Source organism: Tenebrio molitor, chromosome 8 (genome assembly GCF_963966145.1).
Source record: "Tenebrio molitor chromosome 8, icTenMoli1.1, whole genome shotgun sequence".
In the NCBI taxonomy this organism is placed as follows: Eukaryota; Metazoa; Arthropoda; class Insecta; order Coleoptera; family Tenebrionidae; genus Tenebrio; species Tenebrio molitor.
In genome coordinates, this window is record NC_091053.1 from 10,330,013 (window position 1) to 10,352,033 (window position 22,021).

General features: G+C 37.0%; 3 long non-coding RNA genes across 3 annotated transcripts in view; 2 read left to right on the plus strand and 1 right to left on the minus strand.

The window, feature by feature from the left end:
* LOC138136871 (uncharacterized) overlaps window positions 1-20,437 on the plus strand; it is a 33,794-nt gene extending 13,357 nt beyond the window's left edge. The window contains exon 3 of the long non-coding RNA XR_011161464.1: window positions 20,314-20,437. This is a non-coding gene — a long non-coding RNA (uncharacterized lncRNA). The remainder of the gene's footprint in view (window positions 1-20,313) is intronic.
* On the minus strand, window positions 1,834-2,162 carry LOC138136681 (uncharacterized). The gene is made up of 2 exons (XR_011161390.1): window positions 2,058-2,162; window positions 1,834-1,991 (listed from the first exon to the last, which is right to left on the minus strand). It is a non-coding gene; the product is annotated as an uncharacterized lncRNA (long non-coding RNA).
* On the plus strand, window positions 2,172-3,493 carry LOC138136678 (uncharacterized). Its single transcript, XR_011161388.1, has 2 exons — window positions 2,172-2,586; window positions 2,636-3,493. It is a non-coding gene; the product is annotated as an uncharacterized lncRNA (long non-coding RNA).
* Window positions 20,438-22,021: the final 1,584 nt, after the last annotated feature.

Here is a 22,021-nt window from a genome sequence, read left to right on the forward strand (position 1 = left end):
TTCATAATAATTTTCACATCGATAAATCTTGTCATTACTTGAGCTACAAGATGACAACTCGTTAATAAATTAATTATACAAAATTATAACATTTTTACACGTCAATTATTCGCTCCGCAACACCTGCATCTAATGTGTCTTCTTCTAGTAATAGGAAAATTCTCCGTTTTTCATGTTCAATTAATACCAACGCAATAACGAACCGCTCCATTTTTTAGTTAGCACTTAGCTTATGTATAGACTAGGGTATGGACGTATGTACTCTTCAGCTCAGAATACAGAAAATAACATTCACATAACCTATACGATTATACGAAATATGTATGACAAATTGACAAACTGACAAATGACATTTGTGGTATGGAATTTCAATGAAAACTGTTTTATTGTGTTTACGCTACTGCGTATTACTTTCGACTACAATAAAATGCACCTATTGTAATTTTTTCTTAATCCCTCGAATCCTTAATTCCCCATTTTGTGTTTTACAATTGTCATTAAATGAGACGTTTGCCGCGATAGTTCAAAATTAGACATGCGTTGACAGTTCAGCGCCAACTCTAATTACAAATTCAATGAATGGCACGATATCTCCAGATTCATCCCAGAAGTTTGCGCGAAGTAATATATTCTACTCTAAAAAATCAACTAACAATAGTTAAAACTTAATTTTTGTAGACGTCAGATTCTTGTAGCGAATGGTCAAGGATCGCCAAAGATTTTCAAGAAATTTGGAATTTCCCAAACTGCATTGGCGCATTAGACGGGAGGCACATTACGTTTAGACCACCTATATCTGCGGGGTCGTACTGTTATAACTACAAGGCACTCACTCCATTTATTAGACATGTGTGATGCGGCATACAAATTGACATATTATAATGTAGGAGTGAATGGTCGTATAAGCGACGGTGGCATTTTCCGTGAAAGTAATTTAAGTAGAGCTCTAACTTGTAATTCCCTAAATTTAACTCCTAATCAAGTTCTAGCTGGTCGTGTCATGAAACTTCCATTTGTGGCAGCTCGGTGGCCGCATGGCTGTCGGAGAAAGTACTCCGAGGTCGCGGTCCCGATGCTAGTGGGTTCGAATCCCACCGAAGGGGGAGGATTTTTTCAAAGGAAGGAACCTCCGCCGGGCCATGGATGTGTGTGTATGTCTCCTCGGGGCTGACGGTAGGGTGGTGGAAGGAAGAATCAAAACTCTTTCGGCCACCATCGCGAGGTCAGCACGGGTTCGAGTCCCGTCGGGAAAGGCGCCCATGGGTGTATAAATGTTGTTGTGTATGTCTGTGAATGTGAGGTGGAATGGGCGTGGGTGGCCGGGGAAAGTGCCCTGGAGCCCCGTCGCATCACCTAAAAAGAAAGGATAATGGAAAACGATAAAGGAAAAATGAATTGAAAAACGGCCGACCGAAAGGGTACCGTAAAAGCCGTATGGCAAAAACGGGAATGGCAGATTTAAAAAAAAAAAAAACAAAAAACCTCCATTTGTGATAGTAGCAGATGACGCATTTCCGATAACTAACCGAATCATGAAACCTTATTCCAAAAGGGGATTATCATATTCACAGAAAATATTCAATTATCGACTCTCAAGAGCACGATTGAATGAATGATTGAAAGTTCTTTTGGTATATTGGCCAACAAGTTGTAGCGTTACAAAACGCCACAATGGCGATTGGCCGGAGTAGGAGGCCAAGAGGTCCTACTTATGCTCGCGGGACTAATAGATCGCTGTTCGAAGACCCGGAACTAGCAGATAACGCACGGCATTTGGTGACGCGACGCGCCCACCCTGCCTTCAAGTTTTTACGTCGCTCATTCCGGAAGCGGAGAGTCCTGGTGTCAGCCATATCGTGGTTCTTCCAGTTCAGTACCGTCGTTCGCTTGTGGTCCGTTTTGTGGGGACACGTCGGGATTACGCTGTGATGCCGCGCCTGGTGTCGCAAGCGTAGTCGAATCTCGGCGAGTCCCAAGCGCATCGGGACCATCTGCGGACATCATTTTTGTAGCAAATTCTGGAAGAACCACCTATCGAAGAGACGTGCACGACTTACCGACACAATACCGTCCAAAATCTGAATTCTCCCGCTCGGCATAATTTCGAGGTAAACAAACCGACGCCATGACGGTCCACCTGTCATGACACGCCCACGTGTAGTACCACCGGAAATGCACATTTTTGATTGCGCAGTACCACGCAAGCGCAGCACGCCTTATCGCACAACTGAATAAGGTCGAGAATCGCGCACGCGACGATTTTCGCGATTTATGGGACTGCGGTGCCGAGATTAAAAATGCGGAAGTCGGACACTTCGTCGAGAGCCGTCGAAGCGACGCCAGCGAAGCGCCTTTTAGAGTTCGTGGTCGAGTGACCCCTCGCCTTATAGAGGTAATTATCGTTCAATTTTGGATTCATTTCACTAAGACCATGTATTAGGGGTGGTTCGATCCAGTTTAGAGTCAATCCCGTTTGGATAAATCGATCCAGCACCGATCGCCACTTTAGAGTACCGAAAATTTTTGAGTAAAGGAGTGCCGGAAGGACTTCGATTTAGCGCCAAGAACCCCCTTTTCCGCTGAAAGGTAATTACCGAATCAATTGAGTTTCGCAACACTAACGACAATTCGTTAGGGGTCGTTCCCTAGGGTGATTCGTCGCCACATCGTTCGTTAGGGTGGTCGAGAGCCACATCGTTCGCGAGGCGACAGTTTTTTGGGGATATCGTTCCGTAGAGTGGTCATCGCCAGACCGCAAGCCGTTCGTTAAGGTCGTAGGACCACGCGTCGTTTCCTTGAGTACCGTTTCGCCAAGGACAAAAGAATATCGTCAAGGTCACACCGCAAGTCAAAAGGACGCTATTCGAGGAGACAACAGACCCGGCATAAAAATAAGTCGCCATTTTTTACTGCGGCATTGTGAAATTTAAGAAAGCCTCGAATTTTCCGCTTCTATAGTTTGCTATTTTCTTGTATGTTCATCATTTATTAATATTTCGCATATAGTAAGAATTTTTTGTAAAACCTTTTCATTCAGATTCAATTTTCAATGTCAATTTAGGAATATTGTCAAATTTAACGTTTCGGAACTTCACCGAATTTAAACTTTCTTACTAGGATCATTTTTAATTTTCGTCTAGGTATTACCCCGATCTTGACCTTGGGTTTCATTAATTCTAATTCATTTTAACTTGATCAGAAGGAAGCTTAAGTTCGAAAGTTTTTTCATCAAGGAACAAATACCTTTTTATTTCGTCGAAGAATCCATTGTTTAATTTTAAGATCCGGTCATCTGTGAAGGAAAAGCTTTTCTGGTTACGACCAAAATAATTATTAAGGCCACCTGAAAGTACTGGTTCCACATTTTCCATTTTTTTACTTAATAGTTACTAACGAACCATTGTCGCATTCGTGCGAACCAGTACAGAATCATTGAAATTTGCTCTGTGAAAAATCTTGGAGTGACCACTGAATAAATTAATTTTATTATTAACGTTCAGAACGAATTTGCTTTCCACTCCCTCCGACGAGTAAGAACTGAGCACTTGTCCCGGCAGCTGGACAAGCAACAACCAGCTCAAGACAATAGCTGCCTGGCGCCCATTTTTTTAAAATCCGAACCCACGCCCTCTGCCCCGAAAAACCCCCTGAGAGCCCGGAGCTGTCACTGGCCAACTTTTGGTCATAAAGTTTAGAGTTTTGCTGAACCCAATCCATTTAAATCCTGTCAAAGTTGAAATAATGACTTTGGCGTGTTTGGCACTACATAATTTCTTGGCTTCATGAAAGGAAAGGAACAATGGGTGATATTCATAAAAATGAGTATCTACTTATGAGCAAATACTTATAAGCATCGGTATTTAGTTAAAAGTATCAGTTCAACGTAAAAGTATATGTTTGAATCCATATTCATAAACAGATGCTTGCCGTTGTGAGCAGATACTTACATCATATAAGTTCATTGATTTTTTGGTATGACAAGTATAGCCTAGTTTAGTCAATTGATGTGTAAGTCTAATGAATAGCAGACTTGTGATTTTATAAGGATATATGCTTATTTTTGTGGGCAACTTCTCTATTTTAGTAGGTATTTTATGAATATAGACAGTATGTAGTTGAAACTTATCTCTCTATAATTTTCTAAGCATATGCTAATGCTACATTAAGTACTAGCATCTTCTTAAATTCTGCAAAATTATTTGCTTACTTTATGAATTATAAGTATAAGGGTCGAATTCAGGAACAATTTATGAGACAAGTTCGTGCTTAAGTGAGAATTTAACAATGTCTTAAGTGAAAACTGTATTCATGGTCAGTAAGTACAATACCATCTTAACTTTTTTCTTAAGATAGGATACTTATTCCTATTCAGAGACAAAAGTACGAAATTAAGTAGGCACTTATCGTTCGCTTTATAAGTCAAATTTTAAGACGCGACGGAACCAGTCTTATGTTCGAACTTGAAATAATTTTTGACTCCTCGTTCTAAAGTGACAGAAGAAAATGATTTTTGATCTAGATCTAATAGAACATATTAATTATCGTGACGATTATATTAGGTTACCAGTGCCTAGACGATACATAAGAGATGCAGATAACCCTCTTGTGTATTACAATTATAATGAATTCAGAAGGCGATACAGATTTTACAAAGAAATCGTATTGAACATTATCATGCCACTAGTATTCGCAAATGATCCACCAAATCAGCGAGGTCTCCCGGTACCACCAATTATTAAAATTACTACTGCACTGAGATTCTATGCAACTGGAAGCTTTCAACTTGTATGCGGTGATTTAAGCAAAATTAGCCAATCTTCTGTATGCCGTATCATAAACACAACATCAGAACAGCTGTCGAAACATATAGGTCAAGTCATAAAGTTTCCAAGAACCCAGGCCCAATTGGATGCTAATCGCCAATTCTTCTATCAAATTGCGGGTTTCCCTGGTGTGACAGGGGTAATTGATGGAACACATATCCCTATTCAAAGTCCTGGAGGCCCTAGGGCAGAAATTTACCGAAACAGGAAAACGTATTTCTCTTTAAATGTCCAGATAGTTGGAGGACCACAACTTGAAATTTTGGATATTGTCGTCCGTTGGCCAGGTTCAACCCATGATTCAAGGATATTTGAAAACAGTTCCGTAAAACTACAATTTCAAAGAAGACAGATACCAGGGCTTCTACTTGGAGATAGCGGATATCCACAAACAAATTATTTGTATACACCTGTTTTAAATCCTGTTAATGAAGCACAGGAAATATATAACAATGCCCTAAAAGGAACAAGGCAGATCATAGAAGGAATAAATGGAAAACTCAAAAGAAGATTTCCATGTCTCCACGTCAAACTTCAGTACAAAATAGGTAACATTTTGAGGATTATAACTGCCTGTGCGGTCTTACATAATCTAGGAATCATGCATGGAGATCTTTGGTTGGAAGAGGAAGAAGGCGATCCTCCAGCAAATACAAGACCCACCATTGCCTGAAAATCTTATGGGAAATGCAATAAAACTGCCTTCACAGAAAGAGATTTTTCATAAATTATTTTTATTAATGTTTGGAACAAATTAAATGCAATTAAACTAAACTATTTAGGAGTACTAAGCATATTTTTAAGCAAGTGAAGCTCAAGAGTTCTTTTTTCTTTTAGAAATTCTTCCAACACCTGCATCCTTTTTTGAAAAACCAATTGATTTTTTGCTATATCCGCCTTGGAGATCACATCACTCTCTTTACTTTCCACAACATGTTTATATTTTTGTACAAGACCCAACAAAAGCTCCTTTTCTTCTCGGGCAAACAAAATTTTCTTCTTTTCGGCCATAATATTTTGAAAACTTTCGCACAGAAAACTAATAACAAACTTTCAAACAACTGTCAAATGTTAAAAACAAAATTGTTTTCGCGATGGTTGCCATGGTACTGGACATGCGCGCACCAAGCGCATCGCCGTAATCGTAAAATTAAATCTAAGCCAAGCTAGAACTTATCTTGAATAAGTGGCGCCCTTGCTTATTTTTTGAATAGCAATCACTAACTTAAGTTCGAAACTCACTCATGTAAGTTAAGAATTGACTCAGCTTTAGCTCAGTGACTATGAATTCGACCCTTAGTACTGTTACGTTATATTTTTCTATCCGGCCCTATGGCCGAATAAAATAACGATTTCGGTCGTGACCAGGAATTTGACCGAAGACGGCGCCGCTGGAACGCAAACAGAAGGAGAGGGAGAATGATACCAATCTTACCCCAGACCTCGCTATAATGAACTTAAAATCACTATACTCTTGACATCTCAGACCTACAACGCTGTACAAAACATGTTGATCTAGGAATAACTCTCGACAGTAACTTGTCCTTCTTAGATCATGTTGAGGGCATGGTTACCAGATCGGTTAGATCTCTTGGGTTTGTCATCAGAAACTCTCGAAGTTTCAATAATACTGATACTGTGAAACGTCTGTATTTTGCTTTCGTGAGATCGAAATTGGAATATGCAAGTGTGGTTTGGTCTACTGGTTATAAGTCACAGATTGAGGATCTTGAGAAAATACAAAGACGTCTTCTAAAGTACTTGAGTTTCAAAGTTGATGGTACTTATCCAGAGAACGGCCATCCACAACATGACCTGTTACGTCGTTGGAATGTAGACAGTCTTTTGCATCGCCGCGTTTGCCATTCCCTTATTTTTTTACATCGACTAATTAACAACGTCTTTGACTGTCCTGAACTGCTGGGTAAAATTAATTTTCATGTACCTAGGATGGCATCCAGAAATCAGTTGACTTTTTATATGGATACTCCTCGCATTAATACGCAAAAATTTTCTCCGCTCTTCATGATGTGTCACAATTCTAATAAGTTACCTTCCCTCGATATTTTCAACTGCACTATTAGAGACATAAAGGGGATGTGCTTCAATACAGATTAATATACTGATTTTGGTTTTCCTACCCTCTAATTGGACTACATGTCTGTTGGGTGGTGTAATAATAATAATAATAATAATAAAATTGATAAAGTTTACAAAATTAAAAATTATTAACAATAAAAAAAATTCTGACTAAAAAATTGAAGCTACAATTACAATAGAAAATATTAAATAATAGTAATGGTAAAGTTTTCAAACAAAAGTAATCCAATCTTGAACAAACAAAAAAAAAAACATCGAAAGATGGTATAAGAACTTCGTTGATCGGTCTTATCGCGGGCCGAGACCTCGCCGAGATAAGACCGTGAAAAAAAATGGTTGGTTCTCTATTGGCGGATGCTGTCCCTCTGAAATTGGGTTAGAAAACACGATGAGTCAATGACAAATGACACACGGAATCAAAATGGCGCAATCAACAACCACGTCCACAACACAACAAAACACAACGCCGCAACAGGGAACAGGACTAACACTAACGGGAGAGTGGTGGAAATGTGGAAACCACAGAACACACACTTGTGGAAACTGGAAACTCGGAAAGGGAGAGAGAAAGAGAGAGCGACAGTAGAGTGTCGTGACGGTTGCAGCGTTACAGATCGGGAATCGCGCCAAATTGGATAACTGGATATGAAAAAAAGAGGGAAAAATAAATGTGAGTTTCTTTGAAGAAATCGCCCAAATTGCGGTATGCGCTTTTTGGATAAAAGTAAGCGCAATTATTTATCTTCGAAAATCGCCCAATTTGCGATAAAGCGCCCAATCTGGCAACACTGTGTGTGCCCCTGGTTGCCGATGCTAAACGGTATCTTTATTATTTTATATAGACTGTTCAAATATACCCCGTGTTACAATGTGCCCCGGTCTACCCCAGATTTAGTTAGAACATATCAACATGATTGTGCATTAGTCTGTTTTTTTCTTCTAATAAATCATTTCGTCTTCTCATTTCTGCCAATTTTTGTTTTTTGTACTCCAGAGTGCTTTCCTCGCATATTGGACCCACTATCGTACTCTTGTCGACGCATATTACACAACGGAATATTCGGTTGTCTTAATTCATGTAATAAAATGTCTGTCAAGCCTTCATCCGTTGAAGTATTCACTGGTATAAATCCCAAAAAACATTCTTTTACAGAGATTTCTTCCTCCGATACGGCATGCACAAATCGAATAGTTAATGTCATTTGTTCGACTTGACTTATATCGGGAGTGCAATCCAACATGATCGTATAATACTTGGACTTTAAAACGTCACTGACTACCTTGTTCTTTATGTTTGACCCAAGTATACTAATTATTTCGATTTGGATGTCCTTGCCTAAGTAGGTTTGTTTAGAGGTTATACGACGGACATGCTCACCAATTACAATATCAAATTTACCGATAACCTCGAGTAATTTAAAAAAAATTCCATTGGCTCTAGCATATTATTTATCGGTATTGCCGCGAAAAGATATATTTTGAGAAGCGAGAAATTTAATTATGGAAATTAAACGTCCAACGCCGTGCTTCATTTTCTATAATTTTTTGATTTTCTGCGTCAATTGTTTTCCCTAAACATAAACGTTGGCGCAGTTAGTCCATAATGGAAAGGCTTTCACGTGTTTCCAGTCTGAAAATCCCGTACTTGAAGAAAAAGAAATTCGAACACAACTAAAGTGGCGACAGCAAAAATAAAAATCGAACTTTTGTTCTTGAATAAATTAGCCAAACACGTAAAATATCTTCTCCGTTGCATAGTCGTCTTCAATAATTATTAGCAGTGAATAGGCGTCATCCTGCGTTAATTGTAAACTGTTCATTTGTAAGTTGAACTGGTCCACGTTTAATAAAAATTTGATCTTAACGTTAACGATCACTTATGCGTGTAGGCCAATTTCCTGACAATTTCAGGTGACAATATTAATTCACAATTCTTTGAGTTTGAACCGTATAAACAGTTTGGTTATTATATTTAACAAAATGTTATTTAAGAAAATTACCTCTTCTATAACTTGTGGCAAGTATTTATCTATTACATTAACGTCTTTTTCGGATACATATTTCAGGCAATTCGATCTCAACAAGTCAACATCCTTTTGCCCTTCTTCTTTTTCATTTTGACTCTCAAGACGTTCTACTTGAGCTTGGTCTTGAGTCTGAGATATTGTTTCCGTTTTCAAAAGTATTTTTAAGGCTTTGGCTTGCAACGTGGCTTCTGCTGCTCTTTTGACTTTACTTTTTCTATAAAAGGAGCCAGACGGTTTCTTTTTCTCCTCTGACATTTTCGAAATAAATGAAACTAACCGCTGCATTGAAAAAAAAACTTTAAAGATATAAAGGAAAGCACTAGTATACTTCGTCCAGCGAGAGATTGGGAGACTTTAAATTGTAGGCTTGTAACCCAACACTGCAAAATGCACTAGGATACATTAATTAGAGCATAATTTCAGTGCAAAAATGTAACTGCTTGAAGGATGTATTTCAAATTTTACGTACGCTATGCAATACAATACTTTCTCTACGTAGAATTTAGTGATTTTTATGTCAACCAATCTCTCGCTGGACAAACTATACTATATTTACCTGTCCAGTATTATTTTATTAGGAACACATGTGCTTTCAATAAAGTTTGTGTTTAAATATATTAACACTGTTATTTACAAATCAGAAGTTTTAAAACAATGTTCCTATTGTATTTAACCAAACTCGTACACAAATTCAGAACTGGGATGCACAATATGCAAAGAAAGTGTAATTCTGACTGACTCTGATTGGAACTGACGGTATATTTTAAGTTTCGCCCTCTCTCCAGATGAAAAAAAGTCGTAAATTGTCACTTTGTTCTTAAGGAGCGTTTCCGTTACCAGCTTCAATAATTTTTTTTTTTCTCTCGCTGGACAAACTATAACCAGTCCAGTTTTGGTTATAGAGCTGTACGACGTTCATTTGTGATAAAACACGCTCGGGCGGCCAAGCCAGATATTTGGGAACTAACCATTTTATATTAGAGAAATTCTCCCCTTCATTTTTCCACCATTCCAACGGGTTTGAGTTCCTAAGAATTACTCCAATTTCTTCTGAGTTCGAGATCCAAATTGTTGATATTTTTGTTCCCTTATGGTTAATTCTCTCTCTAGTTCTGTAATATCCTGTAAAATTGGGTTTGATTAAGCTATTATTGGAAAATATCGTCGGCTTTCTTTAGAAACCGTGTAAGTCCCATTTTGATTATTCATTTATTTAAATAATTATTAATTATTTAATTACGTTTCATAATACAATCAGCAGAGTGTTTTGATAAAATACTATACAAAACTTTAATACACATTTTTTGCACTTTACTCCAAAGAGCTAAGATAAAAAATAAGAATTTGAAACAGTTTTCCAGAAAAAAATTGCTAATTAGACATACTTACACGGTTTTTAAAGAAAGCCGACGATATATTGTACCACCTTAATATGAAGCAGAAAGCCACTTTGAATTTCAATCTCTGACTGAAGTCATTGTTTTCCGGGACCTTTACTTTTAATGGTGGTTGAATGAAACAGTAGCGGCAAAATCGTTAAAGAAAAGATTTCATCCGCAATTATTTTTAAGCTTAGGATTTTAAGAAACATTATGTAAACTGCAATTATTCGTAATATTGTGTTCTTGTTTGTATTTTGATATAATATCCTTCAAAAATCTATCTTTTCGATTTTCCGATATTCGTAAAATTATTTTGGAAAGAGAACTACATTTATTGATTAGGCAATGTTCTTTTCCGGGAAATAAATTCTTAAAGTCTATTTCAAGTAATAGGTGTCCCGATGGATTTTTTAAGGAACTAAATAATCTATAGTAGTCACTGATTGTTTGAGGAAATTGATCGGTTCTTATTTTTGTAGTATTTTTCCATTTTTCTGCTACTATTGTAAATGGCAGACTATTGTTTTTTAACCGCTGCAGATCATCTATAAAAAATAGCGATATTAATGATGAACAAATTCTTCCCAAATTATAAAGTTTGAAATATACCTTGATGAGCTTCACCGACACCATCATCACTTTAATTACTAGCACTAGCAGTACTATTTTCAGTGCTACAAATCAATCCATATTTTTTGAAATTTTTACGCATATTTTATGTATGTTGACCAGCATGTGCCCCGGGCTGCTTTAGGATGGCCTCCCGGATTTTTCGCGTAGGGAACGTGGTCTTTCATGCAGGAATACTTGATTAATCTCGTCGACCAATTCTATGTAGCGAGCCGAAATTATTCTAAAAAGTAAGTTACGTGGAACTAGATAAAGGCATATTATTCAGTGAGGGATAAGGAACCTTCTTTGAAAGTTTTCTTTTAGTTCGTTTTTAATAATTAATTTACATAGTTTTGATCTCAAAAAATCTTTTCCGTAACTGGCCTTTATTAGTTCTCCGCCAGGACACGAATCCAGCAGTTTCCTGACGTTCTGTATTGAACAAAATCGTGATTTAATTTTTTTTTACATTAGGAGTAACTGGCCTAAAATGGCATACCCAATCTATTTTGCCCCATAGTTTCAAAGGTTTTGAAAATAAATTAGTCGTAAAATAAACATTTAATACTCCAATATGAAACAGTAAAAATACTTAAGAAAAAAAATCTCAATTCTCTAACTATGTCGGATAAAATGACATACCTCTTTATGGTTTACAAATGTCACGGATGAACTGCTTTGGGGTTCTTGGTACACCCGCGCACTCGGTATGACTCCACTTCTGGCACGACTGGCACTTAATCCAAAGTTCCCCAGCTTTTGAGAAACTGTTACAGTAAATGCAAGGGGCTTCATTCTCATCTTCATCTTCCACAATATTGCCAAATTCATCTTCGCTGTCACTGTCCAAAATCTTCCTCTACAGATTTAGATTGTCTCTCATTCTTCTTTTTTTCGTTTCATATTTATATTTTTCGTTAATTTCTCCTAAATTTGGTGTACTTGTCAATACAATGGAACTCGAATTGCGGGTCTTTTTCCGCGATTTTTTTGGGTCCTCTGCTTTTAATATGGGTGCTATAATTTCTAAAACAATTTCTGGTATACTAGTACTGGCTTCATTTAACACGTTCGCTGCTAACCAAATATAGCTTTCGAACCCCCAGTGCTCACTAACTTTTTTTTTGTAGTATCATGAAATTCAAAATATAAATAGAGAATATGATTAAAAATATTTTTTTTCATATATTGTGTGTCTATTTTGAAAAACGCATATGGTACGTCATCAAACTTTATCAATAGTTAGTTTATTAATTTAACAAAAAAAAGAAAGATGATTAAAATAACACAGAAAAATTACAATTAAAAAAACAAAAAAATATAATAAATGATGCACAGAAAAATTACAAGAAAAAACAAACAAAAGAACAATTTAGCTGGTTAAATTTCGATGAAATTCTTCGAAACAGGGTTCTAAACAAAAACCGGCTTTGCAAACCTTACACTCGTAAATTGTGTCGTGCCGCAACCCTTTTTGGTAACAATTTTTGCAACGTTTCCGCAGAGTTTTGCCTTTAGCACTAGGCGGACAATGACTTACAAAATGTGTTAGGACTGTTGGAGAATATTCTACAGGTTTTTCTGGAAGCAAATTTTTTATAATATTTAATCTAAAATCGTAGGACATGCGCGGATTCGTATATTTTTTATAAAAAAAAAAAATGAATTTAACAGTAGCAACTGAAAGATGTGTATGCTATTTTTTTTGTACCATCTCAAAGTTTTTCTGTGACACGGATAATATGAAAGATATTGATCTTGTCGATCAATACCGCCCATATTTTCATTATATTTTAAAATTGGTAACGGTTTTGATTTCGAATTACCTCTTTTATCGAAATAATCAACCAAGCGATTTTCAAATTCGGTACTGATAAAAGTCACGTCTCTTTTGTCTCTCCATTTTGCCACCAGTACACCGTTGGCATAGTTGGCCACAGTTTCCCCAGCTTTTAGTTTTGCCGTTGTAACTTGCTTTGGTGTATTTTTCCTATTGACCCGCAAAGTGCCCGTACTATAGGTTTTTCTGTCTAATAATTGTTTTGCCAAATTATAACTATTGTAAAAATTGTCCATATAAATGGCATATCCTACATCCAGTTTTTCATGCAACAAATGCAGCACTACATTTGCCGCATGCCCTACACCTCCAAAATCCTCTAGTGCCCCTGTATATATTAAAAATTTAATGATGGTCCCTGATGGTTCAGTTAACATGTAAAATTTTACCCCGTATTTATGTCTTTTATTTGGGATGTATTGACGAAAGCTTAGACGCCCTCGCCAAAGAACCATGGATTCATCAATGCATAAATTTCGTTGTGGATAATAAATATCCAGCATTTTTTTATTAAAATAATCAATTAGGGGACTTTATTTTGAACAAGCGGTTCTCTGGGTTAACGCCTGCGGGTGGATTTGGCGCAAAATGCAAGCAACGTAAAATTGAAAGAAACCTATCGCGACCCATTGATTCTCGAAAAATCGCAATGTTAAAAAGTCGATTGGTTTTCCAGTAGTCTTCCAATCGTGGCAGCTGAATGGTCCCCATATGGAAAAGTAAACCCAGAAAAACTTTGAATTCGTTCGTTGTAACTGGCCTCCAACGCGATATTCTAGCATGTTCGGCCGACCCTCGTTGCAAAAAACAATTTCGGCTTGTTTATTTGTTTCTTCAACAATTAAAGCGCATATTTGTTCATCGAACAGTAGATTGAAAATGTCCATTGGCTGATCTCCTGAAATAAAAGTAAATTTTGAACAACCAGTTTTAAATATTTGAGAGCTATGTAACAAAAACAAACGAGCAATGCGTACTAAAATTTTACCCAAAAGCAGGTATAAAACTGTGGCTTATTGAGAATTTACATTCTATTAGAAACAAGATAATATCGTATAAACCAGAAACCCAACCACCAGGTATCAGCTACAAGTACCTGCTCAAGACCCTATAATCCCTAATATGCATTCTGTAGGATATTGAAAAGAAAGTACTGTCTTGTTCCACAATAACAAGTAAGATTTTAGAGAAATAAATTCTTACCTGGATACGGTACTAAAAACTGCTCCGTTTTCTCAAACTGAAAATTCACTAAATCACCGGTTTTCTGCCAATCAATTACTGAGGTTGATGGCGGTGGCGGTGGTGAGGACAGAGGTTGAGAAGCTGGTGATTGACGCGATTCTTCCTGTTCATCAGCAGTTCCTTCATCGTCTTCTCCTAAATTTCGGTCCTCGAGCTCTTCATCTTCCACCTCTTGCTCCGATGAGGCCTCGTCGTCTTTTGTGAGCAAGGCCCATTCGTCTATATCTTCATCCGAATCGTACAATAACCGCTCTAGATCATCTTCGGTTAACCACTTAGATGCTTCCCGATTGTATTTAATTTTTGTAGAGAAATTGCGTGACTTATTAGATCTTTGCCTTTGTAACATTTTTCAAATGCCAGCCTATTGGCTTCAGAAATGTTTTCGTTGCATTTATACCTGCATGTGTGATTAAATATTTGTAGCTGCTTTTCTCGGTGTTCTACCCCCTGTGTCGTATGTGACGCTTTCCCTCAGTTCTAAGTTTCTTCTTGTTATTTCTTTTCCATTCAGATATGCATACTTTTCTTTTTCTTGTTTTTTTAGGTGTAATGTGATCATTTGCAGCATGTTGAGTTTCAGTTCCTGATTGTTCTGCGCTTTCCGCTGAGTTTTCAGATAATGAGCTACTACTTGGAAGAAATTCTTCATCTTCATCGGTATGATACGGGTTGTCTGGGTCTGATTCTAAGTTATATTCATCTGAAAAATATACCATAAAGATTTAACCTCAACATTTTAATTAATGTCTTACCTTCATTACTGGCCATTATCTTAGATGTTTTAAAATATAACTATCTATTCTTACATTATATAACCACGGTTAACTTAGTTATTAATACGGATGAACTATACTGTTACTACTAAAACATTAACGAACATTTACAACGCATGCAAGGCACAAAATACATTTTGATTAATGCAAAAACGGTATAAGTGCACTTATACCTCTATTGCAGGAAGCATAAGTTGAAACGGTTAACAAGGTTACAGATCTGACCAAATCATGGCGATTCTGATTGCCAATAGCACTTAAACCCTTTATGCAGTAAAGAAATTTCATTTAACGAGATGAATAAGTACTTATCTCCACAAATAAAAAAAAGTCACTTATACCCTTTTTGCTCCAACCCCTTCATTTTACTTTAGCAGGATCTGGTCGAATACCCTTATCTGTTACCAAATGACCTAGATAACTGACTTCTTTCCTCAAAAATTCGCATTTATCTGGTTGTAATTTTAAATTATGTTGACGGAGTCTACCAAAAACATCTCGTAATTTAACTTTGTGCTGATCCAGATTATCGGCATAAATGACAATGTCGTCTAAATAAACAAAAGATTTTAATACCTTGAATACCGATTAAAACATGATCCATTAGTCTTTGGAAACAAGCGGGAGCTCCTTTTAAACCCATCGGTAACCGTCTGTACAGGTAATGTCCAAAAGGTGTGCTGAAGGCAGTTTTTTCCGCGTCTAGGATCCATGGGGATCTGGTGAAATCCAGATGCGAGATTTAAGACTGTAAAATAACGACTTCTACCTAATTGATCCAATATGTCAGTTATATTGGGTAAAGGATAAGCATCGCCTAAAGTTGCATCATTTACTTTCCTGAAATCCACGACAATTCTATATTTCTGTTCTCCAGATGCATCATTCTTTCGGTATGATTAACAAAGGGGAATTCCACGGGCTGGTGCTAGGTTCAATAACACCTTTTTCAAGCATTGTCCGAACTTGTCGATTTATTTTACTTTGTTGAGCGTGTGGAAGTCGATAAGGCTTTAATTTAATTGGTGTTTGCGCTGGGGCCATTGGAATGGTGACTGATACTTTTTGTCTCACTCAAAGGTTTCGATTTAAAAGTAAATAGATCTGAATATTCTAAGCAAATATCAGTTATCTGTTTTTGTTCTTCCGAATTCAGATGTTCCAGGCGCAAATTTTCTACGATCTTTTGTTCTCTCTCAAGTACATTTGAAGTATGATTATTTGAAGAATTTCCGGATTCGTTAAAATGAAAACAATTAAATTGATTCAACGACTCGACGTGTACAGATACCTCTCATCGACTTTTGTTTCAGACTCATTCGGGTTTAAAAACGCAACACATGATTTATTGTTATTTACTTTGATTATCGCGCTGGCCATTAAAACAGAATTATCAAATTTTGAAGAATTTATCACATAATCTCCATCAGGTCGGTCAATTTCGACTTCGCATATTTTTTCACACCTGGGCGGTAAAACAAACGGCTGGATGATTTCCGGTTCTTTCTTACTTTCTTTATCATGAATTATTGAATCTACTCGTAAGTTTTCCCTATCAAAAATTACTTGTCGTTTCAAATTTATGTTTAGATCCTTTTCTTTAAGAAACTGTTTACCTACAATACCGTCCCGCGGGATTGGAAATGAAGGCGCAACAACCTGAAATGCAATTTTCATTCGGAATCGTATTGTAATATGCGCATTCCTAACCTTATTCGAGGGCGGAAAGTTAACTATTTCTTTTATACTAAGTGACCTCAGTAAACTATATTGACGACAAAAATACCACCCACCGCTTTGGTCTTTGTTCAAGAAAAATGTGATAGTTTAACACCAAATAATGAAATCCCTAAAGTAATTGAATATTCCTTTTAAAGGCTGACACATTGGAGTGTCATTTCAGAATATTGAAAAATCTGATAAGCCTAATAAAAGACCGGAACCGAAAAAAAGCAGCACCTTATATGCAGGATCATTATAAATGATTGTCCCATCGCAGTTGGCGTTGAAAACCCACACAAATTTGGGATGTGCCTCTAGCTTCGCAACATTAGACAATAGTGTACTAGTACTAGTGTAGACAAATTTACACTACCGCCAGCAGCGCTACCTATCGGGGATGCTAGTCTCACTCATGTTATAAAGCTTGCGGCACATTCAATTACGTCACCAACGCCTATTGCGATGAGACAATCATTTATAATGACCCCGTACTTTGTTCTTCTGAAGATTATGATTACTCCCAAGATGTTAATTTTGCGTGGAAATTATTTCCTGATACCACAACCTTTTTTGGTAATGGTGTGAAAGTATCTACCATAGCTTATCTATCCTTCTTAAAAAAAAAAACAATAATTGTACATACATGTGCATGAAGGAAGGCTTAAAATGCTGCAGTGATTGTTCTTGCAAAAAATGTCAGAACAATGTTTCTTGTTTATATGAGGATGAGGATAACGAAGAAGAAAGCATTTAAAGTAGGTAAATTTTAGTAAAAATACAAAAATATTACCTACTCAAAACTTTACAATTATTGTTTTTACACGGCTACACTCTCTATCTATATCGATATAGAAGACTAAATACGCGTGCCGGGTTATTTCTGCCTGCCAGAAGCTGCCGCGCGTTCACTCGTCGAATAAAAAATAATTATTTTCTCAAAAAGTATACAGACCACCGAATTAATTCTTTTTTAAAAAACTTTTCCGATATCTTAGTTACATTTGACTCGCTGCATGTGTATCGAAATTTTCAACATTTCACATAGGTCCCAGCAGAGTGAAGTTTACTATGCGCATTTTTGATTCATCTAAATTTATTAATTATTTTTTTCAAAACTCTCAATATTTGCGAAATTTCCAATTCCCTATTGGAAGCGCTGTACTTTTTAGTATAAATATACAGAAAATCATAATTATAGCTTCAATAGTTGAATTAACACAGCGTTAAATGTTACGAGAAACGTAGTGTTTCGGATTACACCTCAACTACGTATAAAAGCCGTTTTCAAAGTTCGGTCTTATTAAAAAAAGTTGTAAATGACCATTCCTTATGTCCCAAAATGTCCTCTACAAGATAGTATCGGTCTCATTTAGTTATACCTTGGAATCACTAGAAGTCATAATTTCAGTCCGATTTTGCTCCACTACTTGGCTTGGCTGGGCCCTTGATAGCGTACGCTGTGTCTGTGATTCTGTGAAAAGTTGCAAAGAAAGAACCGCTCGCCTGAATATTCATCAACTCTAATTAGTGCTCACAAATTCATTCGGTCGACTGTAAAAATTTGTTTCGTTGATTGCCACGCTCTCTATCAGTGGCATCCAAAAGTAAAATTTCTTGCATACGGTTTTCCATTTAGGTGGCCAATCTAGTAATATAAAATCAAAGATAATACCTATTGTAAGATCAAATTAAATTGAATTTCACAATTAACATTTTAATGTAAATACAATGCTTATATCAAACTCTAATTTTTGGATCTTCGACGACTGTCCATTTTTTCAAAATGCGAAATAGCCGTTATAAGTGCTAATAATATTAAACTTACCAAAACAGAAAAACAAATAATTCTGCGCCGCACTTTTGGCACGAGTAATGCGCATGTCTAATCGAGAAAAAGCAGGTTATCCCCTGGGTTAACTTTCCAGTTAAATTTAACCTTGATCAGAACCAACCCGACACCGAAATACCCCTAACCAGGTAATTTAATAGTTAACCATTTTTATTTGGTTTAACCCACGACTGAAATACCGGGCCTAAGTAATGTTAATTTATTTCATTAACTTGACTTTGCCCGGCGACAGAAATAATCTAAACGCGAACCGGAGGTAGCGGGTAAAAAAGACACTTGGACCTGGCTTGACACCCTCCTATATTATATTTACAGAAAATAAATTAAATATTGATTCTCGTTGATATATCATATAAATAATATAATACACCAAATAACAAAGACAAAAGATTAAATGAAGAAGCTATACAGAATGTCCCAGTACTCGCTTCCCAGTGAAAACTATACATATAAACAAAGTAAGTATATACAAAGTATACAAAAAAAGAGAAAAACGACAAACTCAGTGAAAAAGTTTCCAACCGGTCTTATCGCCTACGAGCTCTGAAGTCGAGATAAGGCTGGTGAAACAGGTATAAAAATCTACCGTTAATGTTTCAAATTCTAAAAAAAAATTAAACGGTAATGCGAATTTTGCCCCTCTGACGGTGATGTGGACTTGACTTCGTGCTCCGTCGCTCCGGTGGTAGGATCGCTCCGGTGAAAGAACCTCAGAAGAAACTGCTCTGACAGAGAAATGGGGCTGGATCGGCGTGTCCTGTAGATCTTTCCTCGACGTCGAGCTCTCCTGTAGGTACCCCGGTGAATTTTCACTTTGAAATGCGAGAGTGCTCCCGACTACACGATATTGGAAGAAAATGCTCGCTCTGGCGCGAACCGTTGGATTTGAAATTGGGGAGATTTTTAAAACGTAACAACAATATCTCAATACATATATTGCGTAACCTTTTAAATAATCGTACTTCAAAAATCCTACATATTATTGATATTGTTCCTGCCATGGTACTTTTCCTTCGTTAGTCATAAAATAATTTCTATATTCGTCCCGTACTCCGATTGCTGTAGTAGCTGCTCTTCGAGGAATATGACGTAAGTCTCTAACTCCGGTATCACCTGTGGTGATTGCTCTCCAAGATCCTGGAATATGTAATCCATCGGTAGTTTCTCAGTCAAATGTTCCTGGAGGTGCATATATAAATGCAGAAGTGGCACTTTTCCGAAGAAAATTGTGTAGATATATGCATGCAGTTACAACTACCTCTGCATTTTTTACATTCAAATACAATGGCTTTCTAAACAATCTAAATACAGAGCATAATAGACCAAAAGTATTTTCCACGACTCTTCTTGCACGAGATAACCTGTAATTAAAAATTCGCCTTGGTGATTGTTGCAGAGGACCAGGATATGGTTTCATAATATTTTCTTTAAGTGGGAAGGCTTCATCCGCTACTATAACATAGGGTGTGGGAATAATTCTTCCTGACAGTGGTTCTGGGTTAGGAATTGAAAGTTTGTCTTGGTATAATAAGGACGAAAAGGGAGTTGCGTTGAAGACACCTCCATCAGATATTCGACCTTGGCAGCCTACATGTGCATATATAAAATTATAGTTTGCATCAACGAGAGCCATTAGCACAATACTAAAAGTTCCTTTGTAGTTGTAAAATGTACTTCCTGTATTTGCTGGACATTGCATTACAACATGTTTTCCATCTAGTGCTCCTAGACAGTGAGGAAAATTCCAGGTTACTTGAAAATCTTTGGCAATTTTTTTCCATTCCTGTTCAGTTGTCGGCATCTGAAATATTTATACATACCATTACTGGGTTTTTAAAAAATACGTTTCCATTTTTTATTTATTTAAATTTTATGTAAAGACTGGGTCAGACAGTAAAGGTCTACACCTATTATATAAAAAAAATTATATATTTCAGAGTGTGCAAGATAGTCCCGAAGAACAAAATTCAGAGGTTGTAGACCAGGGTCAAGTTACCGAAACTGACAATCCAATTCCTCAAGAATCGTTAACTCCTCGACGGCCGATCTTTAAAAAACCAATTTGTAAGAAAAGCCGACCAACGGGCAACGATGAAAAAAGCCGTGCTGATGAAGCGTATGCTATTTTAAAGAGTAGCACTAAAAGAGACGACTTTTCAATTTATGGTGAACATGTGGGGAATGAACTTAGAAAGCTTCAACCAACGGCCCAAATATATGTTAAACATGCTATTAACAATATTTTATTCCAAGCAGCTCTAGGTCGGTATGACCGTCCCAATTATTCCGAGCAATTGAATTTCTCATCGACCCCAGTCTACACCAGTACTCCATCACCTTCACCATCATCAACACAATCTCATATCTCTCCTGAAGCTGCTACTGCCAACGAACTGTCTGAATATTTAAACTTCGACTAATTATTATTTTTGTTTTAATTTTGAATAAATGTAAGTATTATGTTATACATTGTCTGAGTATTTAACCTTCGAGTAATTATTTTTGTTATAATTTTGAATAAATGTATGTATTATGTTCTAAATTGTCTGTTTTTTTCTGTCTGTAATACACTGCCCGCCAAAATTATCGCATAAAGTAAAAATGAACCGTAGTTTTTTTGTATTTTACTTCTTCTGCGGTTTCCTTATGCTGAATCTCTTGTTTTATCGTATTTCTTTTGTTTAGTAGCAAAAATCGCCATGCTGATAACTTCTGAAGTTGTTTATTATGAAAAGTCTGTGTTAGTGTTATTGGTCAATTTCGTAAAGCATTTTGATTGTGGATTTGAGAGACGGTTAGTAAGAAGTTTTGGTTCCTTCAGTCATAAATTTCGAAAATGAATCCCTACGAACGTTTAAGATGACATACAACAGCCGAACAATGTGCACAAATCGTTGTACTAGCCGAAGACGGTATTAATCAACAAGATATTGCAAATGGTCTTGATTTGCACCAGTCAACGGTATCTAGAGTTTTGCGTCGTTTTCACGAGACAGGAGAATACTCTAGAAGACCTGGGCAAGGACGCAGACGAACAACAACAGCTCAACGGGATCGTTTTCTGCTTTTACAGTCGTTGAGACACAGGACTCTGACTGCTCCAGCTTTACAAGTTATGACTTTAGGAAGATATCAGTTCCAAATTAGTGCAAATACTGTTAGAAGAAGACTTGTTGAACACGATTTAAGGCCCAGGATACCAGCAAGGGGCCCACAGCTGACAGCGGCTCACCGAAAAGTACGATTGCTGTTTGCCCAAAATCACGTTGATTGGGAATTGGATCAATGGAGGTTTGTAATGTTCTCTGACGAGTCCAGGTTTTGCCTGGATCACAGTTACAGACGTGTGCGGGTGAACCGATGCTCAGGAGAGCGATATGCTCAATGTAACATTATCCCGAAAGTCAATTTTGGAAGAGTTTCCGTTATGGTTTGAGCAGGTGTCACTTTCGACGCTCGCACAGAGTTTGTGGTGCTAGAAAGAGGAAACCGAAATGCGGCGGCGTACATTACCAATATTCTGGAACCTCATATTGTTCCATTCCGACCATTTATTGGGATGACTTTATTTTTATGCCTGATAATGATAATGGTCGACCGCACGTTGCGGAAATAGTGCAGCATTATTTCCGTGAGGTCGAAATT